This window comes from Syngnathoides biaculeatus, chromosome 5 (genome assembly GCF_019802595.1).
Source record: "Syngnathoides biaculeatus isolate LvHL_M chromosome 5, ASM1980259v1, whole genome shotgun sequence".
NCBI lineage: Eukaryota > Metazoa > Chordata > Actinopteri > Syngnathiformes > Syngnathidae > Syngnathoides > Syngnathoides biaculeatus.
In genome coordinates this window covers 10,112,005-10,135,579 of record NC_084644.1, presented here as the reverse complement: position 1 = coordinate 10,135,579, position 23,575 = coordinate 10,112,005, and the positions used below count along the sequence as shown (strand labels likewise).

General features: G+C 45.8%; 2 long non-coding RNA genes across 5 annotated transcripts in view; one reads left to right on the top strand and one right to left on the bottom strand.

Annotated features, from left to right (window-relative positions):
- The window catches only part of LOC133500608 (uncharacterized), a 40,229-nt gene that overhangs the window by 6,711 nt on the left and 9,943 nt on the right, over window positions 1-23,575 (bottom strand). The window lies entirely within an intron of this gene.
- LOC133501493 (uncharacterized) lies at window positions 3,919-20,173 on the top strand. Of its 3 annotated transcripts, XR_009795198.1 has the most exons (5): window positions 3,919-4,017; window positions 5,063-5,125; window positions 7,545-7,816; window positions 15,128-15,280; window positions 19,393-20,173. It is a non-coding gene; the product is annotated as an uncharacterized LOC133501493 (long non-coding RNA). The 3 variants fall into 3 exon arrangements; XR_009795200.1 differs by lacking the exon at window positions 7,545-7,816 and having other exon boundaries at window positions 5,063-5,129; window positions 19,393-20,170; XR_009795199.1 differs by lacking the exon at window positions 7,545-7,816 and having other exon boundaries at window positions 19,393-20,169.

Genomic DNA, 23,575 nt, shown 5'->3' with positions numbered 1-23,575 from the left:
TATGAATCGTAAAGTCAGCCCCTTTGTGTTCCCTTTGTGAAGGCTTTACTGACATTTTTATGGGCACACGTTGACGTGAAAATATTATGAATAAGAGATAGATCCACCAGCCTGTGTCGGTCTACGAAATTACCGACACCGGTCTAACCGGCCACCGTTGCACAGTTGCACCGCCGGCTGCTCCGGATTTTGCGGTGTTGTCGAAAATTGGTCTCCCGCACGTTGACGTTCAAATATCCGGTAGTTCTTGACTATAAAACTAAAGCTATTGAGGGTTATAAAAGGGCTTTTTTATTTTTTTTTTTTGAGGGGGGGCGCATTTGGTAGTGCACTAAACTGTATTTTATGTATTTAGAGTAGATAGTTATTAATAAGTAGTAAAGGGCAAGCATTCTGTTTAAATATTAAAGGGTCTTTCTGATGGGCAAAAAGGGAGCCTCACCAAATTTCTATAGGGCCTTCCTCTTCCAAGATGTACGTGTGTGTTTGCGTGGTTGTGTGTGTGTGGGGGGGGGGGGGGTAGCATGGGCACTAATGAACTTGGGTGGTGGTGCTAGTCGGTCTCGGGTTCCCATGCAGCATGAAGAGAGAGAACGAAAGAGGGATGGTTGTGGGATAATGGTGGTGGTGGGGGGGGGGTTGAGGATGGCAGGTGGGGGCTACTGGATGTACCCCCATTGTACCCCCCTTTGCCCCCTCTATCCCATTAAGCGCCTCAGAGCGGTGGTCTTTCCCAAGAGGCGCTCGGGGCCTGCCGCCTGCCTAACCCGCCGGACGCGGTAACCTGGCATCGGCGAGGGCGCGCACACACACAGAGGCGCCATTTAGAGGCCGCGTCGCTTCCAGGAAAGCATTTGAGGGGAAGAGAAGGGGAGAGACAGCGAGAGACCCCCGACAACAAAGTCGTGTGTGTGGAAGAGGGGGGCAGGGGGGGGGGGGTTGACAAAGTTGTCTCTTTGGCAGTCGAGCCTCCTATTGAAGCGGTAATTTATTCAAAGGAGATTTTTATCCCCGCCATGTGATTCTTATGATAATGGAGTGGTGGACGCCTCCTTTTTGGACCCTCGTCTGCGGCTCCGGACTCAGCGGTGACACTAAAAAGTGATTTGCACGCTCCCCTCGTCTGTCAGCCCCCCCCCCAAAAAAAAATCCCACAACCTCCTTCTCTGCCGCCACATTCCTGGACTCCCGTGTGCATCCCACGCTCACACCGAGTGCCACGCACGTGCAAGCTTAAGCCGGGAGGGCTCCGGGCCTGTTTGGTGTCAAATAGAGACCAACTTGTTCACCGCCAAACCGGGCTAAGATTTCTCCGAGAGGAGTCGTCGTCATTTTCAGTTTCTCCCGTCCAACAGCAATGACGAAGAGAAGAACACGCAAACCAAAAACACATGATGACCGCAACAAAGAAGGCAACAATGGCGACAACGAGCCTCATTCACAAACTGAGCGTACGCACAAATTGGTGCTGAAATTGTGTGTACGAGCATTTGACCCCAAAATCTGTGATTCGTCGACAACAAAAGGTAAAACATAACAAGATAGAACTGCTGCACCGAAAGGAAGCGAATCTTAACTGCACCAGTTAAGAAAACAAAACAACCCCACCAAAGAAACAGAATCCGAACTAAACAAGTCTACAGGAAAATAGATAAAGTTAGATAAACGGCAAAATACTTACGTAGGCAAGTAAGCGCGAAATGCAGAAAAATGTGGGAATACAAACGTGAAGAGGAAGAGTACATCAGAAACAATCAACAACTTGCACATAATCGAGTAGCAGAAAGTAGGCGAGAGTCTTCTCGTAGACCGAAGAACATGGCTGATCATCTGATCGAGGTTAGGTGTGCATAGGAGGCGCCGCCGTTCCGAGCTACCCGGGCGTCTAAAAAAACAAAATACTACAAACGACACAACGGAATCATGACAGACAACAGAGTCGGGCAACGGAGAAAAGAAAGTGGACAACAGCCACGGAGACAACGGAAAACAAGTCAACCAGGAAGTGCACGAAGACGAAAACAAAGACAATGAAGATGGAGGAAACAATGAACACGAGTGAGGAAGACAAGACAAGAAGGAGACAAAGAAGTAGACGAAGGAGAACGAAGACCGAAGAAGAGCAAAGACAATGAAGACAACGTAGAAGACAAGGTCGCCAACAAGACAATGAAAGAGAACATAGATCACAATGATAACATTAGAGAAGACAAAAAAAGAAAACCACGAAAATGAGGAAGCCGTCGACAAGACAACGAAAACAATGAACAAGACCACAAGGTCGACAACTGAGCGGTTGGCAAAGAAAACAATAACGACTACGAAATAGCCTACAAACGCAACAAAGACAACTATGAAAAGAACTAAATCAAAGAACCCAACGGAAAGGAAGACAGCAGACGACAATGAAGAAGTGGACAAACAGGACAATGAAAAAGAAGACTGGACAAGAGTGGGAAGACAACAAATACCGTGAACGGTGAAACGATGAAAAAAGACAACGATATGAAGCGGCTGGCTAATTTGGTGATGATTCTTCGCAGTTTAAGCTATGTTAAGGTTGTTCTCTATGGTTGGGATTTAGATGAGTCGCCATAAGGTCCAACATGATGGGTTTCACGGCGACTGTCTGGTAATCCGCAACCAGTGGAGACTCACCATAAGGTAGTCTCTCTGAATACCCTTCTCTCATGGTCCCGAAGATTGCTTGGCGAGCTATTGGTGATTCAAGTCTCTGCTGGCTCATCAAGATGTACTTTTTCACATCTCCGAAAGGTTTCGTAAACATCGCGGGGACTAATTCCATTTACAACTGGAGAGACGTCTCCGAGAACAAGGAGACACTGCAGAAACCTCTCAGCTACCGAGCAGGAAGGTCTCCGCTATGTCACGGCGACTTCCTGGCGAACTGTTCTCCCTGCGGCGAACGATCGGCCGCCGCAGTCGCGCCGATGCCTCTGTCGGTGTGATCGGCCCTTTGAAAGCCAAGACTGGCTTTAAAGATGTACAGTGAGATCTGGTTCACACTACGAAGTCGTTCCATGGCATCGGTGACAGAAATAGTTCTGCTTAGACTTCAGAACCTCTATAGGAGCAGCAGGTCAGCTGATATGAGTCACCTGACAGACATGTAAGGCGAAGTGAGACCATATTGAGGTTTAGCCACGGTCTAACAGAAGCGTGGCTGCCATTCTGCGCCCACACCCCCTCCCGCCATCACCAAACATCCAACTACGTGTACCCTGCCTTTTGCATGGCTGAAGTTCTCCAAACTGCGCATCAACAAAGAATTCCAACTACCGCGAAAAACATGGCGGACAAGCAAGAGCTGCTACCGGTAGCGGAAGCAACAATTTTCTACTTTTATTACGCTAACGTGTTGTTTGCATGCCGAAGATATTATACACTGCCCCCTACAGTTTGGGAGAATATCGGCTAGCGGCAAAAGTTGTGCCGGCCACATTAAGCGATCTTAACGAGGACGAACGCGCGACAAAATGGATGCATTGAGGTTTAATTCCGCTTCACATTCTGCTGCGTCACGTCGGGAGGGAAGGGGGCTACCCGGAAGTGACCTGCCCGACGTCACGCACGGGGCGTGGCTTTGCGTGAGCATAAATGTGTATATATATATATGTTCTTGGAGCAAGCGCGTCCAAGTTCACAGTGCGTGTGATGCGCGATGGATGGAGAGCGTGGGAGCCGCCAGGGGGAGTCGGGTGGAGGGTGAGGTGTGGTGGTGATGGTTTCCTTTGGGGTTGGGGGGGGGGTCCGCTTGGCAGGAAATATCGGGTCCGCTGCTGCTATTGGAGGACGAGGCAGCGGCGGGCGTGTGAGTGGACGGATGCGTCACGCACGCACACGCACGCACGTACGTCACGGCCTGGCGCGGCCGTCAAGAGCGCGCGCGTCAGCCTCCGCCGGCTCACTCGCTGCTCACCAGCCCGTCGGGACGCACGCGCGGTCGGGAGCCTCCTCGCGCGCTCGGATGGTTCCGGTTCCGTTCCCAGACGCGGCGTGAGTACCATAAACCACCACTAAAATCATTCTTATGAATGTTATTATTACTAATCATTTTTGTGTTATGTATTTTTTGGGGGTGGGGTGTCTTCCTGATTGTGGGCCATTCCATCCACTAAAGAAGCCAAATATGAATAGAAAACATGAAACATTTTCCATTTTAATAATACTGTAATATTCTCCTGTGGCAGTGCTAGGTCACGTGGTGCTGCAGCAGCTGCTTGATGCTAAACAACGCGCACGTGCGCGTGATTTTGACGTGATTCCCAGCATCGTGGTTATTTTCTCCACGTGCACGCGCGCACGAAAGCAACACTGACTGAAACGAAGCCACACTTTTTTTTGGGGGGGGGGTTGTTGCGCACGTTGAAGCCGTGCGCGGCCACGTGAGTCACATCGAGAGGATGATGAGGAGGAGGATTATGCCAGCAGCCGGCGCAGTGCACGCGCATTAATAATAAGACAAAAAAGTGCAGTCGGGAGGCGTCACACAAGGATGGAAGGAAGGAAAAATGGCGTGCATATCGTTTGTGCAATACAATATATGCGCGCATACTCGCACGCGCCCTTTCACGCGGATTTCCACACGCACACACGGACGTGCACGCGCGTTTGGATCAGAACATTTGGGGGAAAAAACAGGGATTATGCAAGAGTCCACATGATGGCCATGAGAGTATTATCGCGTGCACGCGGACTGGGGGAACATACACACATTGGCGCACTCGCGCGCGCGCGCGCACACACACACGATGGCCTAAAAGTTTCTAATTGAACTCGCAGGAGATGCAATTGAATGAATGGATTGTTACATTTTGTTTGAGTTGGTATGAAATTTCAAAATAGAAACTCGTGACGTGACGTAGAGTGCGTGCGTGTAAATTGTGCACAAACTGTGTCTTGTGTTGGTGTGAAATTATATCCAACTTAGACCGATATTATCAACAATAATTAATTGTATTAATATGTTGTGTGCAATCTTTTGTTCCATTTTCGGACTTAAAATGTTTTGGTTTTTTTTCTATTTTTGTTGTCTTTGCAGGGTTCCACTAACGCGGACGCACGCACACACACGCAAAGGCCTGACGATACGTGCACGCGCTTTGTAGGTAACCCCCACTTCGACAAATACGCACGTAACTGATTTGTAATATATGATTTTATATGTATATTTGACGCTGATGATGATGATAATAATAATTTGCCAGAAAGATCTTTTTACTTATCATTTACGTGCAAAAAATCTTACGGGTTTAAAAGGAAAAAGTCCCTCCCGTTTGGACGCCAGCATTTTTTTTTTTTTTGCAATCCATATATAACATATATATGAGTATATAATAAGAAATATCTAAAAATAAACACGACTCTCGCTTCTTCCAGCTCCCTTGAAATCGTCTTTTGCATCAATTATTATAGGAAGCTCCCTCTGTGCTGACGTCACACGACGCTAATCAAGAGGGGGAAAATGAATAGAAGAGACCAAAAAAAAAAAAGTAAAGTGTTTATAATAAATGTTACCATGGTGTTTAAATTACATTTAATGTCGTGAATAAATAGTACATTTATTTCGAATTTGGTAGTAAACGTAACAATGCACGTTGATCATTAAGCCAAATATGAAGATTGCTGACAAAAAGCAAAATGACTTTTTGTGACATTAAATTTGAAAGATGAGGATTATTCCTGAAAAATGCGATCTGTGTGTGTGTTCAACAAGGACTGCATTTAATGTGCTAGTGTGAGCATTTATATACAACATTAAATATATATATATATATATATATATATATATATATATATAGTGACATTTAAAAAGAAAGTGGTGTGTTTATGGAACGCTTGTGGATTGCAAAAATATGGAAAAAATGTGGTGAACTTGTACAGTAAAATGTTGGAATATAGTATTTGAAAAATGCCTCATTAATTTGTTGAACTAACAAATATATCAAATCCTATTAATAATAAATGTAATGTGGATATAATGTGTTTTGTGTGTGTGCACATTTATACAATAAGCTCCCCCCGACCCCCCAACCCGTGTGACACGTGCTGGTTGTTTTCATCTCCCAGCATTAGCATGTAGCACCTGTGCTAACACCTCGTAGCGTTTTTGCTAACGCCGCGGCGTAGGCTGAAAGAAATATTCCTCCGCCTGCAAATATATCGCTTCATCTCCCCTTTGCAGGAGGGGGAGTGTGGGCGTGATGGTGGGGGGGCTGGGCACACAGAGCCGCTTTAATTAGATGCACCCCTGTGCCATGTGGCCTACTGTGTGTTGTCTACATTGTCTACATCTGCTTGTGTATTTTTTTGTGTGTGTATAAAGAGAAAATTTTGTTCGTTCATTTTCTCATTTATGCCCCTTCCACTATACCCCCCCCCCCCCGTGGCTTTTGGCGCCAACGTGAGCGTTGGCATCAGATAATGTAAATGAAGACGAGTGCCTTTCTTTTGTAGTCCAGCAGCCTGGACCCTGGTTTTATTTAGAAAGGCATTTGGTTGCAGGGGAGGGGGGGGGGGCGTTAGAAGACGTCACCCACCCGGAGAGCTCACCCGGTGGGTGACGTGGGCACGCCACGGGGGGGCAGGCGCCAGGCACCGGGCTGGTTTTGGACGCCCATCGTTCCACCTACTGCTGGTTTTATTTAAGCCTCTTTTATGCAAAAATGGTGGCAAACAACACATTTGGCCGTTTGTTTCACACGGAAAACTGCAAAGCACAACTTTCACGCATAGATATACCAATGAGACATTACTCAAGTGAGAGTCATATTAAGCATTACATCTCTGTCCAGGCTTTTAATTTTTTTTTTTTTCACAAATACTCCTGACACTACCTTGGAAGTTGTGAATACTGCGGATCCCCCAAAATAAGACAGTTTTGAATGTTTTTGTGGAAAAGGCTACAAGAACTACTTCCGAGCAGGTACATTTGCATATTGCATTTTTAGCTGCAATCAAATCTTTTAATACTTTCTGACAGGCCGAGCCCGTTGTTGACAACGTTACATCATCATCATTGGTCATTTGGATGTTTCGGGGTTACTGAGTTTGAGTGAGGGTTCAAAACCAGCTGAGATGGCCTTCACGAAAGAGATTTTTATGGGGTGGCACGCTGGGGAAACTGGTTAAATGTTGGCCTCACAGTTTGGAGGACTGGGGTTCAAATCCTGGACCTGCCTGTGTGGAGATTGCATGTTCTCCCCATCCCTGCGTGGGTTTTCTCTGGGCACTCCTGTTTCCTCCCACATCCCAAAAACATGCAACATTCATTGGAGGCTCTAAATTGCCCCTAGGTGTGTTTGTGAGTACGAATGTTGTCTGTCTCCATGTGCCCTGCCATTGGCTGGCAACCAGTTTAGGGTGTACCCCGCCTCCTCCCAGATGATAGCTAGGATAGATTCCAGCACTCCCCCCCGACCCTTGTAAGGATAAGCGTCTCAGAAAATGGATGGATGGATGTTTTTACAGACGCTTCGCGGGTCGCAGTCGTGTGTACTGAACGAGCTTGTGTGTACCCGCAGGACGCCGAGCGCCCGGGTCCAAGCTCGTCACCGCAGGAGGATGGGTGGAGCCTTCGGGGTTGATTGTTATCTTTGGTTATCTAGCTGTATGAGTGATGTACATTCTTCATAAAGCTAGATAACCGAAAGTAACAAGAATCCCATTACACTCCTGCAAAGGCACCAAGACCCCCCAAAAGGACCTCGCCGCAGAAGAACAAAAAACAAACAAACGAAAAAAATGGATTGAAAAAAAGACTGTCGGAAAGACTCGGGAGGAAGCAGCAAAAGAGGTAGAGTACCGGGTTTTTTGTTTTCTGAAAAAATCATGTGGCCTCGAATCCATCATTTGTGGGGGCAAAGACATTCATAACGGACCAGAACAAAGTTGGATTGTTTTTTGGGTTTTTTTTGGTGGCACTTGACAAATTTGAAAGCAAAATTCGACAAAGGCCTCAAAATTATATCGCTGGATTTGATCAAACTTGGCAATTTTGCATCACTCATGTACCTGTTTCTGATTGAGGACCATTTAGGCGAATCCCCATTTAGGACTTTGTTTAAAAAAAAAAAATGAAAAAAAATTGACCCCTAAAATTCACCTCTAATGGTTGCTTTAAACTAAAATGGCTGACTTCCTGTTTGATTTCACACGTGGTTGCTATTGAGTTTTTGTGGGTCCTGTTGTGTTGTGTATACACACCAACCAAATTTCATGTGGTTATGATTCATTTTAAATGAGCCCCTGGAATTTGGCAGAAATGGCCAGTTCCAACCAAAATGGCTGACTTCCTGTTTCAATTTCTGGCATTGGTACTCGAGATGTTTCCACGTGTCCTGTTACGGTTGACCTCGTCCACCGAGATTCATGTTGATCGGTGACACCGATGTCCGGAGCCAACTTTAAAGGGGCTTGCCTTAGTAAATTTAGTTTCTGGGGGGAGGGAGGCCTTTCCAGGTGACGCGTTGAAGTGAATTTTGGGGTTCGTGTTTTGTTCCTGCTCCAAATACTGCTGTAAATGATCCATACTTTTCATTCCTGGCCTTCTGAGCATAGCATTGAGAAAAGGTGATCACTTGTAATCTATTAAGCTGCCCCCCATGATACCCTGCGCACGGGGGCGGCGTGCTGGAGCTTAGCCCTGGGCCTGTCACATGGGCGGCATTTAAAAAAAAAAAAAAAAAAAAAAAAAACCTGGGCGACTTCATCCTCGAATCCCGTCAGGACTTTTACAAGTTGCCTAGCAAGTCGCTAACCGCTAATCAGACTGCTACTCGCCCCGGCCCTCCGCCATTCACCGGGCTCGGGCTTCAAAAGAGCAAAGCATGATGGGAAGAATGCGGCTCTTTGTATTGCATACTATGAATTATACATGGCTCGTTCCAGTTCAGAATTCTCCCCACGGTTAATCTGACGCCCTGCCAGCATCTGAGCCCCGATATCCGAGTTTTGTTAAGTTTGTCATCTTCATCCCTCCTTCCTTCTTCCATTTCCAACCGTCGTACCTGCGTAAAAAGATGCTCGGTGTGGGGGTCACCAGGCTGTCGTTTGACGTGGGTTCACAGCAACATGGGGGGGGGACGCCGAAAAGATTGCTTTGTCGGTCAGCGTGAGAGGTTCGTTGACCTAGAAACCCCTTAAACGCCGTCTGTAAGAAGCTATGAATTTTCCGCCTTTCCCCTGTAAATAGTTGTAGCTTTCAACGCCACAGGACAGAAGACATGAGTGTCGGGTGTTTCATCTTCACGCCCCAGTCCCGGCTTTCCGTCATTCCCCTTTCGACACGCCCTCTGTGCTGTCTCTGCCTCGGATGCCAGAAAATCTTATCGACTTCAATACCGCAGTCAGTGTTGCCGCTGTTCACCCGGAACAGTGCCGGTGCCGCGGGTCATAGGAAGAAAAAGCTTGCAGCCGTGTTAACACAGAAACCCCTTTCACGCGGCCGATTAAAAATGATTTTCCACCATTCTCCTGGGTCGCTGTTCCGTAAGGACAACTGTTGCTTTCAGTGAGAGTCGGGTATTATACTTCTCATCCCGGGCCGTTGCTTTCCACAATGAACCCTTTCACGCAGTCACCGTACTGCCGCTGATACTACCCTGGAAAATTTGCCTGTGTCAACCCCTTTCAAACAGGGTAGCTCAATACCTAAAAAATAAAACAAAACTGGTAGCTATGTTAACATAGAAACTATGTTATGATTTCCCCCAGTTTGATCTGAGTTCTGTGCTGTGTGAAAGGTACTAGTGTCAAAGTTGACGTGAATATTTTCAAGCTTCTGAGGTTATGTATATACGATATTAAGCCTTTCCGCTAATACCTTTCTGTGTGAAAGGTAAAAGCCCCCGTCCCGACTCCCTTGGTAGCTGGAAAGTTTGATTTGACGTGACAGTCGCCTTACCGGTGAAACGCTTGCCTTGCATGAGGAAAATGCCTGATGGGATCTTGTTGAATGCGGGGGGGGGAGTAAGGGAACGGTGTCGGTAGTGGGGGTCCGATGGGTAATCAAGCAGACAGTACCCCCGGTGAACAATCTAAGCCTTTAGCTTCTGTGGCCAGTGGTAATGGTTCAATCAGATCTTCAAGGCGAATGCCCACGATGACTGATTGAAGGTGTGATTTCTTTTCTTTCCCTGCAAGATGGAGGACCCCCCCCCTCCCCCGGCCCCTATCCACCCACCCCCCAGTGGAAGCAAAGGGTCCGAGCCTGCCGCTTGCTTTGTGGTTCCGATGGCTTGCCGACATGTTGACTGTCCCATCACGCAGCAGCATTCTGTCCCGCTCAAATCACATTTGGGAGAGGGGGGGATTGTGTACAGATCTAAAATTTTCAAGTGCTCCTGAGAGCCCCCTTTCATACAAAGATACAGAAAAATTGGCACATCGAGATGTAGGAGGCCATTACAGCAACTGTGTGCACTTTTATACGGGGGCAATTTGAAGCATGGCAGGAGGGTTGAGTGTCTGGTTGGTAAACCTTCCACCCCACCCCCGTCCCTGCTTTTCACACACACCCCTTTCACGCTGGTGCGGTGGAAAATTCGCATGTTGACTTCTAATGCACATCTTGTGGTCGTCCACATCAATTTGCCACCAAAAGCCAGCTTTGACGGGCAGCGTGGAAGGCGCTACCGACATCCCGACCAAAATATTCGCTACATCGTGTGGCGTTAAATTTCAAGCTCACTTCGACAGGTACTTAACTCGGGAATTTGATTTCGGCCTATCATTTCTGTACATTTCACACAGAACAGGGACAGCATGGGAGCGGCTACAAGTCCATTTTTCGAACCAGGAAATTCACGTTAACCTTAAACAGTTTACATTCTCTCAGTGGTGTTCACACAAACGTGAAAAAATGAAAATTCTGCTTTAATATTCAGTGGCATGGGAGAAAAGTCACAAAAAACGTATGATGGACTGCATGAAAGGGGCTGCAAATGGGACGTCAACCAAGTGAGTCTTTCTGTGCCTCCCTCGCAGAACAGTGACCCAAGCGAGAACCAAATTTAACAGGCTGCGTGAATTTGTCACATTTTGGACTTTTACCACCCTTTCCCGCATCCCTACCATTCACAACGAAGGTAAACGTGCGGCGAAAGCTGGGTGCTGGTTTATTTTAGCGCTACTTCCAGATTTATCTTGCAAGCGTCAAGTAGAAAAACTGCCATTGTCGCACCCCGCCGCAAACCCCCCACCCCGCCAGCGGTAGACTTTACAGTCAATAGAGCAAGTCCACTTGTCACCCCGGGACAAAGCGGCCCTTTGCCTCCTTTTCAGTACCGCTGGGTCCGTGCAGCCAGACAGTTTTCTCAATAAGACCTTCTGATTCTTAAACAGCCCCCCCCCCTTTTTTTTCTTCTTCTTCAGACACCAACAGGGTTTAGAAAATGGCTTCAGTGTTGTCCAAAGGAACAGCACCCCTTCTTGTCACCCGGTCCTGAATGTATGACCACTGTGCAAGTCTCTGGGCCTCCCGCACACAAAGAGATTAGTAAAAGGTGTACTTTCCTTAACCGCATGGCTCCAAATATGTTAACTCTATTTGTTTTACGCCAAAGACCCCCACACCGCTGTGTACCCCTTCTTGTCACACGGGGGGGGCTGACCGTATGACCGCGGCGCAAGTCGCCGGGCACCCCTCCTGCCCTGGTGTGTCGAAAGCGATTGTCACTGTCAGAGTACTACAGTGATGCTGTGAGATTCATTTGTTCAAACTCGAAATATTTCTCAAGTCATCTTTCCCCATTAAAATGAATGGAAGTGCTATTAATCCGGCCTGTTGTAAAATTATTCCAGTAAGGAAAACACCAGTCCATAATACTGTACTTTATTTGCATAATAACGTAGCTAGATGGAATGTTTTCATCAGTTTTTGCAACATGATTTAATGCTTCAATTCAATTTATTGCGGTGCTCCTTCTGGTGTGCTCACCGTGGCCACCAAGGGGCAGCAGAATTCAGTCATATGGACACAAACAAAGACACGTCACTATTCTCAGTGACTCCGTAAAATTGTTCGTTTTTCTCAGAGGATAAAGAACAGGCGGCACGGTGGCTCAGCTGGAAAGCGTTGGCCTCACAGTTCTGAGGTCCTGGGTTCAATCACAAACCCCGCCTGTATGGAGTTTGGATGTTCTCCCCGTGCCTGCGTGGGTTTCCTCCGGGCAAACAATTATAAGCGTTCATCTGAGATGTTACGCTGTGGCAACCCATAACAGGACAAGCCCAAAGAAACTTACTTACTCCGGTTTCTTCCCACATCCCCAAAAACATGCAACGTTGATTGGACACTCTAAATTGCCCATAGGTCTGATTGTGAGTGTCGCTGTTTGTCTCGATGTGCCCTGCGATTGGTTGGCAACTAGTTCAGGGTGTGCCCCGCCTCCTCCCCGTTGACAACTGGGATAAGCTCCAGTAATCCCCGCGACCCTTGTGAGGATAAGTGGCCAAGAAAATGGATGGATGGATAAAGAATTTATTATATGTGAGTACTGTTATATTGTCTGTGTTGTATTCAAATATATGTTGCTTAAAGGGTTATAACACCAGGACTATTAATGCTAATCATTCGGGTATGTTCCATGATGTGTTAGCATTAAGCTTGCTGGCAGCACATTCCTTAAGGCAAAGCTGGTTTTGGAGAAATCTATGACTCAGAGCCACCGGATTTAGTCACATTTACCTTTCACGCGGTACTTGGCGAGGTGTAATCTTACTGCGACTGCGCACTTTGACACTGCCTAAATGGAAACCAGCAAAAAACGTTTCCATTTCCCATCTTTTTCGATCATTTTCCTTCACAGAGTTTGCCATTCCGTCTCAGATGACCTTCCAAACCAGTAAATACCCTTCACACCGTCACCCCTTTGCGTAGAAAATTATTTCGGGACTTGTCTGTTCATGCAATGACTTTTAATAAAAGCTTGATTCTAATTTATGCTACCTTGGTTTATCCTAAATGATGAATTAGCTTATCTTGGAAATGAGTTGAATCCCCCCCTACATACACAAATACAATTTTCCAAAATTCACAAAAAAATTGAGATGTTTCCTTTTGCGTTAAAATTCTTGAACTTAACACCCCATCCCATATATGTTTCCGCTATTACATTTCACGTCGACGTCCGCTCTGAAAATGGCTCCGTAGCCGGGCTAACTGCGTTTGTTCCGCCCTCAATCACTCATTCCCTGTCGCTACCTTTCGCACAGAACAAGGTCCCAAGAAAAAGCCAAGAAAGACTCCCAATCGCAACAAAACAAGGCTTGTGAAGGGTTTAAATGTAGGGAGGGGGGGACTCTGGTGAAAAGATTATTCAGAGCGAGCGACGTTCACACCTCCAGACCGGGGGGTGCGCGTACCTACCATTGTGACGCTTAACACTATACCCACATATTTGCATAAGGCACTTTTCTGCGTAAGTATTGCGCCGAAGCGCTCGGAAAGGGGCTCCACTCCAGAAAAAAATGTCAAGTGCCAATTAGGAGAGGTTTGCCGCCCATTCATGTTGCGACCGCTCCTCCCTACCCCCCCCCCCCCCTCACCCACGCCTGTCGCCCACCACGCTTTACACCCCAACTCTCTCACACTCCCGAGTCACCCCCTTTTTTTTTTTTCCTCTGCCTTTCCGCCAAATCTTCACCGGGGTGACACGGCAGACAAAGAGGCAGACGAGAGCGCCCCCTTGGCTCGTCAGACACGTCTCTTTGTTAGCGTATGTTAGCATCGTGGCTAAATCCTCACAAGTTAGCATTAAAAGTTGTGAAAGGAAGACATGCTAAATTGTGAGAACTTTATCGGACCAAACAGCACATTTGCCCAATTCATTTAACTTCATATTACCAAATCAATGAAAATCACTAGTGTACCGGTATTAATAACACTATCTATTATTTATTGTTTGATGAAAACATGCAAGTATGGATTTGGCAAATATGCTAATGGGCTAACGATTTATTTAAAAAAACAGCCATTGACATCCATTTTAAGATTAATGTGACAGTCTTTGTCCTCCCTAGTAAAACGGCCCAGCCCACTAGTAAAAAAAAAATTATTTGAAAATATTGGGGTAAAGATGTTTTTTTCTTTACTGCCTTGTTTTATTGTATAGGATTTATGTACCCATATATCGACTTTGCCATACAAGAAAGAACAACTTCATGTTGCAAAATGATGCAAAAGATGTCCTATTAATAGTTATAAATGTCATGCAGTCGTGGAAAAATGCTTACTAGTAAGACAGTTGTTCGACTAGTGCGCTAAAATTTGAGCTGCGGGGTAAAAGTGAGTTAAAAGCGCTTATTGGATCGATTTCTGGTTGTACAAATCACTTGACTGATTTCGCAACACCGATAGTGAGGATAATCAGTGCGGAAAAGGGATGGATGGATACAAATACAATATCTAACATGACGGCTAACGGCACAGAACTGAGACAAACGACAAAAGGTAGTAACAGGGTGTACAAAGTTAATGTATGCGGGAATTGCATTTACTGATATAGCCGTTAGCTAGCTTTGGTCTAAAAAAAACCGAACTGAACTGAAATAATGGAATTTATAAACTAAAAAAAAATATATATAAATCATGATTGACAAATTGTGCCCATTTCTTGACAAAACGCAACAAAACGTAGCTAAATGACGCATCTCGATTTATCCACGATTGCGTAGCTTTGAGCTCCACGCGAATACTTGAACGGCATTTACTGAATTAGCTGTTAGCTTAGCTTTAGGCGAAACCACCAAAACTGTACAAGTAATTTTTCTGACAAAAACATTTGAAAAAAAAAAAAAAAAAAAGTCTCTTTCAAAGCAAATTCCCGCATATGCTGCCGCCGTGGCTTGTCGTCTCGTCCCGTCTTCTCCCACGTTTTCCAACCCCCCCCCCAACTCTTTCATTCATTCATTCATTCAGTCGGCGGCGTGGCTCCCGCCCTCTGCTCTCTCTTCGCCTCTCGCACGCTTGGATGTGATTTGCATGCATTTGCATAATGAAAGTCATTTGCATGCCGGGGGGCAGACTGTACCATGAGAACACACATGAAAAGGTGTGTGCGTGTCGATGGGAAAATGGCCTCTGATCTTTGCTTTTTCTGTGCAGGCTAACGTCGGCCAGGCTGAAAATGAGGATGGAGGAGGAAGAATCTCCTCCTCCTGCTCGGCTCTCCTTTTCTTCCTCCTTCCCTCCACCCCGGCCACGCTTCCCCTCTTCGTCCTTCTCGCCGCTATCTTGAAGACCCGGCGCCAAGCGCAGGTATCCAACCGGCCGCCATTTTTAATCGCGGCATTGTTATTGTTGATGTTTTTAATTGCCGCGATGACGGGTGAGGGTGAGGGTGAGGGGGGGGGTCTTTTTTTTTTGTGCCTCAGTGTTAAATCACGGGGCGCTTCAATGCTTGTCTCTCGCGAGGCTTTCAGCGGGCATCTGTGCTCCGCGGCACCATCTTTCTTTCTTTGGGTGCCATCTTTGGAAGACGCTACGCACATGTGGTGCACACACACACACACACACACAACACACACACACACACACACACACACACACACACACACACAGGATAATAAGCCATATTGTGTAGCATCAGTCAACACTCAGTGTGACCAGAAAACCTTATTTGGTCACCTTTATACTTTTGGAACCAGTTCAGTTTTTTTTAATATTTTACTAGAAATACAAAAAAAAAAAAAAATAGGGAATAACATATACCTGAAGTATTTAGTAAGTGTTCCATCCATAAATTTTCTGAGCAGCTGGAGCCAAACCCAGCCGTCATCGGACAGGAGGCGGGGTACACCCTGAACCGGTTGCCAGGCAATCGCAGGGCACACGGAGATAGACTACAGTCGGGCTCCCAATCACACCTACGGGCAATTTAGAGTCTCCAATGTTTTTGGGATGTGGGAGGAAAACCGGAGTGCCCGGAGGAAACCCACGCAGGCACGGGGAGAACATGCGAACTCCACACAAGTGGAGCCGGGATTTGAACCCCGGTCCTCAGAACTGTGAGGACAACACTTTGCAGCTGATCCCCGTGGCGCCCATGTTAAATATATTTAAATCAAAATGAATGAGAGCAAAATTATTTCCCTTTTAAAAGAAGTGTTAACTTATGATTTTAGGGAAATTCAATGGTTATATGGTAAATAGTTTATAAAATGTAACATACAAAATTACGAGTTTTTAACCCTTTCTGGGCAGGGGTTGCAAAATTGCAACAGGTTTAATATAATCGAAAATTTTAAGTCCAGAATATCGTTTTCTGAAAGTATCAGATTTTTCTCTCTGCAAAATTTTATTTGGTCCAGAGAAGGTTACATTTTTCAATACAAGGAGATTTCAATTACAGTTTACACTATTTTTATTCAAGGGTTTGTGTCCTTTGTTTTAACAGAATTTTGACTTGGAAAATATGTTCAAAATTCTATTCGATATTGTAAATTATAATTCAAGTCAAAAGAAATCTCAACTATATATACATCTATTTTTTAAATTATTTTTCCCCCATAAAAATAACCAAATAAAAATAATCAAGGGAAAATGAGTAGTTTTGAGTTTTTCTTATTGCTGCCCTTCTAGTGTGCAAGGTTGTACAAGTCCAGCATTGTTCCGCCTGCGTGTGTACACGCTGTAACTTTTTAAACCTGCTTAAATCCCGCTAATTAGCAGACGGTGAAACAATACGCCATTTTGTCCTCGTCGCCATTTTGCTACCACGCGGCGGGCTATCGCTCCCCCTTTTTGATTCACGGTGAAAAGCATCTGACGTTTCCGTCCTCCATTTTAGCAGCTTGCGTTTGGTGAAATCTCCAAAACAGCAAGACTTTGTTTTACCCCCATGTTTTTAAATTGTTTTAATTATTTTTTAAAACACAGTGCTGCCATCTAACTATGAGGCTCTCAAACACAGTCATATGTCAAATTTTCATTCATATGTCAAGTCAATAAGGGATGCTTGATTCATGAAAACTCATATGTCAAGGCACTCCTATCTCAAGGTACCACTATAGCGCCTGACGTCACAATTTGTACTTGTTTATATATTTTAAAAATGATTATTATAGATTTGCAGTAGAGCGGGGTTTCACTGTATAGCTGACTTAGCGGCGTGCTAACCAACACCAAGTCGTCCTTTTTTTTTTTTCAACAGGTGGTATATTGAGCCGAGGGGTCTTGGGTGGGGGTCGGTGCAGGGAGTTCTCAGCCATCGTCAATTTATTGTGAAAATTATGCAGAGCTGAAAACAAAAGCGTCCATGGCAGACAGTGGAGTGGCGGCGCGGGCTAATGAGATGATGAGGAGCCTGGGAGCTGGTTGAGGGTTTTTTTTTTTTTTTGTTGGGGGGGGCAGCAGCTTGCGTCTGGATTTTTGTGTGTAACAAGGGGGGTCTGGAGGATGACTGGCAAAGAGGGGCACGCACCGTTCCTCCTCACCAGACTGCAGCTGCCCTGGGAACCACTGTGGCAGGGGTCTCTCCCAAGATCCTCCCCCTCCCTCTTCAGCACTGGCACGTAGGGGCCCCCCAAAAGTCTGGTTGCGGGCCTGGGGGGCCTGGGAAGCACTTGAAGTTCACGGCCAGACCTCCTATTGAGCTGACAGTCTGACTGTTTGCTCAATCGGGCTTGCCTATTCAGGGCGTCGTTGGGAGGATGGAGGTTGGGGGGTCCCCACGATGAGACACGGTAACCATCCACAGAGGGAGAGTGACTCCATAAGTAAGATTGAAGTGAATCCAGTCTGGAACTTGCTATTGAAGCGCTGGTTTACATTGTTAATTAGCGGCACACACACATGAATGATGACATCACCGCCCTCAGCTCAGCCACATGCTGCGGCAGTAAATTGTCCATTAAGCAGAGAATCCAGTGTAGTTCCTTTTATAAGCGGCAGCAATAAGTCAACAAACTGACTACTGGAACGCCATCTCGCAGCCACGCCCCCGCCTCGCCGGAACCAATAAACATCCACCATTCGCTGGCTAATGTGATGGCACCACACTGGTTTAAATTTATTCTTTTTGTGGACTTTTCTGAGTAAAGGAAAGAAGGATGCAAGCAAAAAACAAAAGGAATGGGTTTGAGGGAAGGAATGAAGGGGGAATTAAGGAAGGAAGGTAGGCGGAAATGAAAAAAAAAAAAGCCAGGAAGGGATTAAGAATAAAGAAGTGGGAGGAACAATGTAAGGGAGGCAGAAATGTAGTTTTAAATGTGGGAAGGATGGAAAATAAAAATCAGGTTTGAAGAAAGAGGGAGGAAAGCAGAAAAGTAATTTTGAGTTAAGGGAGGAAAAGCAAGTCAGGTGGAAGGGATGAGGGAAAAACAGGAACCACAAAAGTAGTTGGAAGCAATGGCAAGAAGGGTGCATAGACAAGAAACGGGTCTGAGGGAAGGACAGCAGAAAAAAAAGGGAGGAGGGAATTAATTTGATTAAAAAGCTGGAGAGAGGGAGAGAAGGCAGGAAGGAAAGAAGGATGGAAGTATAGAGGAAATGATGGGGGGAAAAAAAGATGTGCACACTGCAAAGAAGTCGATTGCTACGTTAGCTTTGTTTGCGTCACGTCGCATGCTGGATGCCTGGAGGTTTACCTAATGAAGTGTCCGCAGCGGAGGGTGTTAGCGGGACGAAAGCGGTCGTTAGGGCGACTGGTACGCGGCGAGGCTCTAATGCTAAGCGCCAGCATGTGACGCCGCCTTTAGCGACGGCTCAGACCAAAAACGATACGAGCCGTAATAACGGGCGCGCGGGTCACTGAGTGCACGGCTGCGGCCCGATGGCATGCTAGGACTTAGCCATGGCCAGTGTGGACGCAGGCGCTACTTTCAAGTTTCTTCTACTTTGGTCCTGGCGGCCATGTCGACCGCTATGTTACTTTCTCGTGGTAGCCAGTAGCTAGGTAGCGATGATGGGAGAAGATTTGATGCTTCTGTTTTGCCTTTTATGTATTAGCTTAGTCTGAGGGTGGGTTCAGAAATGCCCTCCAAGCGTGCTCCGCTACGCTTCTGACTCTTCGTAAACTCAGCGCTTTGTTGGAACGTGCTGTTCGGTTATTCAGAGCGCCCAATTTCGGGAGTGCACTTTGGCCACTCCGACGGCGGAGACAGAGCATCAGCGGCAAAGGCAAACGCATAAATTTTTCAGTAGGTTGGCCGTAGCTTCTTGTACTAGCGGTTAGCTACTTGTCTAGCTATCTGCTAGCTAGAAGCGTGGTTGGGCTTTGGATTTAAGCCATCTGCAACTGCAGTTTGCAACCAATTAGCTAGGTAACGGATAATTCAAGAAACTGACATTGGAGTCTACATTTTTACTCTTTATTTCCGGTTATTTTTTTTGCATTTTTTTTAATCGATTTATGTTATTTTTGTTGCCAGGTCGACGGAACCTTGAGCGGAGAGGATTCAGGTCGCACCGACACCGTTCGGCCAATCAAAGCAAAGCAGGGAGTTCACTGCCAAGCCATTGATGACAATTATATTAATAATAATCAGAATCATCTTTATTTTGACAAGTATGTCAAAAACACACAAGGAATTTGTGTCTGGTAGTTTCAAATCTAATCATTAACAATTATCGGTGGACTTGTTACTTGGACCAGTGAATGTGAGCCCCGCGGCAGCGGTGAATCGTACTGCACTGTGATTGGACAGCTCGTGTGTCAGACGACGCACCGACCAATGAGAGCTGTCTCCTTTCAACCCTATGCAACCCCTTCCCTTTTTTTTTTGGCTTCAGTTTTCTCATGTCTTTGCCAATTTCCTCTTATCCTGCGGAACAAACACGCCTTCATTTCCTGTTCTTGACACGCAGACATACGCACATATTAACCGCTATCACAGCCTAATTGGCTCGATATTTACTTTTTCAGAAGTGGCAACCCCCCCCCCCCACACACACACATTATTAGGATTGATCATCTATGCAAATTTTTAAAATGTGACTTTAAAATGGTCTCAAGAGGGCGCAATCGGGGACAATCTTGTGATCTCCAATCATCATGTCGAATGTACAGATTTTTTTTTTAATTATATGACTGAAAGATTTTTTGTGATGCAACCGCAGCTGTGTATGTTCACCAATGTGCCTTGTATGAAGCCTGTGTTGCAATATTATTAAATGTTTACACTGAAAACAAGCATATGTGATGGGATTTCAATGTCCATTTTTCATGGGGTGATTGTCAAAATATCTTATATGCATGTTTGTCGACCAGAAATATATTTTTGTATGATTGGAAAAAGTGCTTCTATTTTATTTTTAAGTAAACTCCAAACATAAGATTTATTTTTTTTTAAATGGAAAAAAATGTCACGTTGTAGTGTTTCATAAGACTTTTCAATTTTTTTAAGTACTTTTTGTGGTTCTGTGTTCTGTATTCGTATGCGTGTGTGTACATGTGTGTGTGCATTTGACCCGCTGCAGAGTCAGTCATTTAGTTAATTTGAGGGTAGTCCAAGATTTTCTTAAATTTATCCATCCAGCCATCCATTTTCTTTGACGCTTATCCTCACGAGGGTTGTGGGGAGTGCTGGAGCCTATCCCAGTTGTCAACAGGCAGGAGGCGGGGTAACACCATAAACTGGTCGCCAGCCAATCCCAGGGCACATAGAAACAGACAACAGTCTTACTCACAATCACACCTTGGGGCAATTTAGAGTGTCCAATTAATGTTGAATGTCTTTGGGATGAGGGAGGAAACCGGAGTGCCCGGAGAAAACCCATGCAGGCGCGGGGAGAACGTGCAAACTCCACACAGGTGGGTGCGGGATTGAACCCGGGACCTCAGAACTGTGCGGCCAATGCTTTACTGGCTGATCCACCATGCTGCCCTTTTTTAAGTAATTTAATTATTATCTATTATTATTATTTTATTGTTCTATCTCTTAATATAACAGACGCAGGTTACATCGACCAGTGAAACAAACATAACAGCACCCAATATGGACGCTAAAGCAAAATTTTGAAAAATCGTATTGAGCATTTTGTCATTTTAATGCTACAAATGTGTTCAGTGCTAAGCTAACATACGTATGCACATAAATGCACGCAGACGCAGAGCCCAGCAGCATGTGCGTACGGACATATGTGAATTCATTCGCATTGTCATGCAAAGGAGGACACGGCGCAGTCGAACACAAATGAAATGTGCGTCTTTGCCGTACAGCTGCGCCGCTCCTTGTCTTTTATGAAGTGTGGCCTAATTCAGTGAGGAACCTTCTTAATGTGTAACCCACCCCCCCCACACCGCCCCACACCCATCGCTCATTCGGGGGTGCGCTTTACGAGCCGCCCCTGCTCGCGTTCACAGCGCTGCCGCTTGTTGAACGTAAACCACAGAAAGCCGCGAATATTCCAGTGGCTTAATAAAATCGAGGCTAAGCTACAATCCCAGTACGCCCTTGTCAAGGCATAACTTAAAAAAAAAAAAAGTCTACTTCCAGCCAGTTTTTTTTTTATTTTCCCAAAAATATGGATTTATTCCCAACCATAATTTAATAAAGAACCGTCAGGGATTAGCATTACAAACAACGTTGGCATTCTGATTTCTTGCAGTGGCGTTGCAAATTGTTAGCCTAATATCATAATTGGATGAACATTTTTTTATTTATTGTGACTATCAAAAAATAAATAAAAAAATTTAGATAATCTTGCTGAAAATGATCGCTCCATCTCTGTGCGGATTCTCGGTCATTCAGGTTATGGTAATCCTCAACGGTTGAGTCCAGGCCAGGGGTGTCATACTCATTTTTACATCATCAATTTATGAACTAGTTTTGGAATCAGAAATCAAGGGTAATGTGTCCCCCCCCCCCCCCAACTATTTATCTTTGGTAACACAAAAATGCTTGTAATATCTCAACTTTACCATTTATAATGCACGGCAATATGAAATTTTGGTCCCGGTTTTTACAAGAATCGTGGAAATTGACACTGTTGATTTGGCTTCTCGGACCACAGGAAAAACCACGCGGCGGGCCGGATCTGGCCCCCGGGCCTTGAATTTGACACCTGTGGTCGAGGCAACTGGTTGAAACGTGAAAATATTCAAATATGACTTGGGCAACTCTGCTATTATCCAAAGGAATTTTTGCTGAGGGTCCCGCGGAGGCTCAGCATCCTATCACCGTCCACATGTCAGGATGGTGACGGCGCGGCCCGTGAGTGGCTCAAAATGGTCGCCCTGTTTGATTTTGATGGGTCACGCTGGGTGTCGGGCGGGGTCCAAATGCGAGCTTTTTGGTTGGCGTCCAAGCCTCTCGTTGGCTCCTTTCAATCAGATCCTCACAATGGCCGTTGCTACGCAGGAAAGCCTCCGTGGGGTCTTTTCTCCGTTTTTGGAGGGAAAACAAGTGAAGGGATGCGAGAGTGCTCAGTGCCAGACGGGCGTCCAGATTCTTGCTTCCTTGCCTCCTTGCCAGCAGCCTCCTAACATCGCCTACTACCTCCTTGTCTCCTCGTCCCCCTTCGCGGACATCCACACAGTGGTCTTGCTTCCTCGACTCCTTGCGCACTAGTCCCCTTGCCACCTCGCTGCCCGTCTTCATCGCTTTACCCCGTCAAATCGTCTCATCATCTCATTGCCAACTCCTATCTTTCCCTCCTCCCCTTGGCGCTTCGCCTCCTTTGCGAACTCACCTCCTCATCACATCCCCGTCCCCTTGGTTGACTGACTCCCTCAACGCCTCAATAATTTACCTCCCTGCCACCTCGGCAACAAATTTGCGTGCCATCTCACGACCGCTTGCTATCTTGGCAGTTTTCCACCTTTGCCACCTCACCTCCTCAGTAACATCCTTCCCAACTCATCTCCTCACCGCCTTTGCGCTCTCGCTTCCTCGGCTCCTCGCAGGTTCCTCGCCTCTCCGTGGGTTTGACCGTGTTTATCTCGTGTACTTATTTTCGACTTTTTCCCGGAACGCACCGCTTTAACTATCTGTAATTGATCAAAACACGGATTACTTTTATATACTTTCTTTATTGTACTCTAACATTTTATTACCTTGTGTAAGCTTAACAAAAAAGTCTTTTTGCAGCTCACAACTGAGTTGTGTCAGCTGCTATTGAGTCTTTTGCTCGTTTTGTTTACATTCTAAAATACATACACTAAACATAATTATGTAGAATGCAAATTATTAAACAGTTTGCTCATTAATATTATTCAGTGGCCATCGTGCTGCTCCTTCTGCCCTGTGCACCTTGGCCACCAGGGAGTTGTACTGCCTATTACACGCTACAAATTACTTTGGTTTGACGACGATGCACAGAAAACTATTGCAAATAATGTACAATACTATTAGTTGTTTCTTCGCGGAGGATAAAAAATACACCCCTGGATGTGTTGCTCTGGTTGTGTTCAAATACAAGTTGTTTGAAGGTTCATATCCATTCATCCATTCATTTTTTTTCGCCGCTTATCCTCACGAGGGTCACGGTGAGTTCTGGAGCCTAATCCCAGCTGTCAACGGGCGGGAGGCGGAGTACACCCTGAACTGGCTGCCAGCCAATCGCAGGGCACATCGAGACAGTTACACTCACAATCACACCTTGGGGCAATTT